The sequence below is a fragment of the Etheostoma spectabile genome, chromosome 11, assembly GCF_008692095.1.
Source record: "Etheostoma spectabile isolate EspeVRDwgs_2016 chromosome 11, UIUC_Espe_1.0, whole genome shotgun sequence".
Classification (NCBI taxonomy): domain Eukaryota; kingdom Metazoa; phylum Chordata; class Actinopteri; order Perciformes; family Percidae; genus Etheostoma; species Etheostoma spectabile.
Window position 1 is genome coordinate 18,526,014 of NC_045743.1, and position 4,077 is coordinate 18,530,090.

Sequence of the window (4,077 nt, forward strand, 5' to 3'; positions counted from 1 at the left end):
TGTGTGTGTGTGTGTGTGTGTAAGAGAGGGAGAAATGAGAGCGTGACGGCAGTTAGCTTTGTAGTGAGTAGCAACTCTAGAGTCATAGTGAGAGAAAAAGTATCTCCCCTGTTCTTTCTGACCACGGTGGGACATTTGTAGCAGGGAAAGTTTATGGAGAAGGAGAACCAGGAAATGAGTAGGGGGAAATGCAACGCTACAGAGCCCCAACGTGTGTCACCGTGACGTGTAGTTACAGTTTTTGAGAGATGCACGTCAGGCTACTGCGTAGGTTTGTGTCTCGAAGTACCTACGTACGTAGCCACGCCATTGGTTTTAATTTTAGTATAAATCACCCTTTAAGCTTTTTGAGTAATGTTTAGTTACTTTAATTCATCACAAAGTTGCTTCAACACTACACGCATCATATCATCATAGAAAGCAAACTTCAACTTTAGTGTTTTGTCCCAAGTATAAAAATAAATCCCACTTCAGCATGACTAGGGTTTCATGCTGTCCTAGAAGTAAATAGTAAATCGTGTTTTGAAAGGGAGTAGAGCCACTGGTGTTTCTGAATTCATTTGCGGTGAAATTGTGACCGCAGCGAAGCCAAAGGCCCTGTGGGACGGGAGCGCCGTGCGATGCATTCCTGGGTTCAGCCACAGGCATGGACAGGGCCTTCCTGTTGAGAGAGCGCTGGTCACTCTGGGACCAAAGTGCTTCTTTCTCTGCCACCCAAAAAGGAAGCAATGCATAGCAGCAGGCCTGTTGTCCCGCCCTTGTTGGGATGGTCAGCTTGTTTTTTAATCAATAACTTTCCTCCTGTTTGTGCCAAAAAAGCTGATGTCTATTGTTAATCATTTTTAAAAGAGAAAGTGGTTATGTATTATAACCATTTAAAGGGATATCTTGTCATCTGGTAAAAAATAATATATATATATATATATATATATTAGTTCTTGTCCAGCACCTACAATACAAATTATCATTTTTGCAAAAATTCCTGAACAAAAGTTCCTGCAATGTAGAGCATTTTTATTGACGTGAACGTGACCATTGTCTTTAAGTAATTTCTGAATGGCAGACAATGGTTAGACTTTGTCTGCAGGACAATTCACAAAATGACAGTGACTTGTTTGAGCAGGGATGCATGCCCTCCCCCCCCCCGCCCCCACCCGAGTATTTTTATTGGTCACCCAGATAGCCAAAGGTCAGAGGTTACTTGGCTACCTTTTATCACCGCCCATAAAGCGTCTCGGTGGCAGCTGGAAATAGGCCTTGCTAAAATAGAATAGGTGTAAGTCTGTTTTAACGGAGGTGTGTGTGTGTGTGTGTGTGTGTGTGTGTGTGTGTTAACTCGTCTCTGTCCAGGCTGCCTTCCTGATCTTGCCTTCTGTCATACGATGATGATACTGTGGTGAAGGCTTAATTTGACTTTGATGGCCTCACACACATATACATAAACACAATTATAGACTTGAGCAGAAACACATGACAAACGCAAGCAATACGTAAACACAATCTTATATAGCTGATCAGGCGTTTCTCATGAACATATAGCTACAAAAGGTAAGGCACTGTAATTTGTATGTATTCCTGTATTTACTACTGCATGCACCACATTGACTGTCGCTGTATAAGAATGCGAAGGAGGCGGTTGGGGCGATGGGCGGATCTTAAAACACAGGCCTTTAAGCAGGGGAGCGGAGTTCCTTGCACCCAGGAAATAGGTGTTGGTGTCCCCGGAGTACTACTAAAAGGGACCGCAGTAGTCTAAAGCTAAACTAAACTCTTAATAGTATCTGTCACATGCCGGTCACCTTTTGTCGGCTAAAGACCACTGCAACACCTCACGGGGCTCTGTACCCGGGTCACAGTCGAGTTTTGTCAGCTCAACTTAACTGCAACTGGTACTAAAGTCATGTGACCAGTTGCCTTAACTTCATAGGATATCCTACTAATTGTAGTGCATACTTTTTCATACAATGTCATACAAACCCATTCATGAGAATACATTGATCTGTTGAGACTTAATTAAAAATGTGTCTCATAAGTCGCCTTTTGTGATGAGGCGTCAGCACAGTCACACTAACACACTCCGCATTTGAAGTGGGCTTAGCTTGTGATGTGAAGTATTTAAATAAATATTTGCAAATGTTGCCCTTCTCACAGAAACAAGAGAGCAAGGGTTTCCAGGAAACTGGAGTGTTTTCACTGTCATTTGGCTTTATGCATGTTAGTGCTGAAAAGGCACTTAGTGGCTTCAAGAGGCAAGAGGGAACGGAGGATGTAGATCTTCACAAGTGTAAGTTAGAAACAAAAAGAATTGTTGTTGTTGTTGTTGTTGGGTTTGTCAGGGTTGCAGTTGATTTTCTAAAGGAAGGCACTAGGCTACTTACAATACGTTTTTTTCCTCTTTGCTTTGCTTATCATTGCATAAACCTTCAAATTATAGGGCCAATGTTTTGTTGGGATCAACATTGGGCAAGCGCTGTCTGTGTGGTTGTTGGTTTCCAAAGATTGATGTCGACTCTCATCATGTTTATTCCGTAATAACAGCTCCAGCTGCTGTGGGTGAGTTTCAGCACGGGGATTTTTAAGATTCCAGATTTTTTTTTTTTTTTTTGTCATTCCAAAAAAACACTTCGGGAAGTGCAGTGTAGAACTAAATTACGTTGCATCGGACCACCATAAAAACAGACATAGAAACCCACCAGCAGCTAGAAAAATGCAGTTATAAATAATGTAAAAATACAATATATAAATAAGATAGCTAGCATACCACACATACCCATACATAAACATACATCATATACACACGTACTGTATATTCCATCTTGTCTCAGTTCACAGTGTGGTGCTGTTCAGCAGTCTGATTGCAGTCGGGGAAAAACTGTTGTGGAACCTCACAGACCTACTCTTTTTTTTTTTTGCCCTTGAAAGGCTGTGTTATTTGGCCCGGCCACCTTGCATAAACACGACAAAAGAATATCCAACTTACACAATTAAAGTCGCCGTATCTTTTACACGTAGTTATCAGAGAAAGGGTACATCTCCAATGAGAGATGTCACACAAAGTCATCAAAGCTAGGATGCACTTGTTGCTGCTTGGCGGGTACGACCTCAGCATCATATGTTTCCCTTTCACTTGGATCTTCACATTCAGTGTCGAATTTGACATGGTGAGGTAGAGAAAGCGAGCTTGTGAAACACATGGCTTAGCCTGTTGGCTGACACACGGAGCAGGTTTTGACATCTCTATTGAGAAAACATTGAAACAATCGCGTCCAGTTAGGAAGCGGTGTAAGGCTGCAGTCAGACTGAAAACAGCACTATGTAACAAAAAACACAAGGGGCTGTGGTGTTTTTTATGATCTGAATCAAGTCCTGTTTGAGTAATATAACAAATGTGTAGGTCCATTAGATGGAAAAATACATCAAAATGGTTTATGGTACTAAGAACAAGGATCCCACATCCTAGCAGTAACAATTCTATGACTCTGCAATTTTAAGCCAGACAATAAATTACGTGATTCCCTTTACAAGGGAAGGTTACAGGAATGTGGAAACACAGTGTGTGCCAGACAATATTGGATGGCGTTCTGCCACGTTGGACTTTTGCAGGCACCCTCGCCATGCCAATGTAGTCCTGTCAGTGGAATGATAAAGGAAGCTGTGGGGTTTTTTTTTAGTGGTACTGTCACACTAGCAACCCATCTCAGGACAGGACCAAAGATTTCCGAAAAATACTAAACACGCAGAAAACGAAAGGAGGTGGAGCCTAGTGTTCTTTCAGGTAGAGGACTGAAGGTGCACTTGCATTAGCTCAGGGGTCTTCAACGTTTTCCAGACCAAGGACCCCCAAACTGATGGCGAGATGGAGCGGGGACCCCCTAATTATATATATTGTATAAAATTGTGTTATATCAAACTGGTCCTATAGTGCCATGTGTGCATTGATGACTGAAAGACATCTTCTGCCTCCATTTATCTGTTCACTACAGTGTGTTGAATTCAAGTTAATGTGTATTTGGAGACATTTCAATTAGTGGAAAAAAATTGCAGGGGGGGGAATATAAAAAAAAGTCTAATCAACCA

General features: G+C 41.8%; 1 protein-coding gene and 1 long non-coding RNA gene across 11 annotated transcripts in view; one reads left to right on the top strand and one right to left on the bottom strand.

Moving 5' to 3' along the window:
- Positions 1-4,077, top strand: part of tns1b (tensin 1b) — a 231,673-nt gene that overhangs the window by 185,276 nt on the left and 42,320 nt on the right. The gene's annotated exons all lie outside the window — the stretch shown is intronic.
- The window catches only part of LOC116697586 (uncharacterized), a 6,557-nt gene that overhangs the window by 1,844 nt on the left and 636 nt on the right, over positions 1-4,077 (bottom strand). The gene's annotated exons all lie outside the window — the stretch shown is intronic.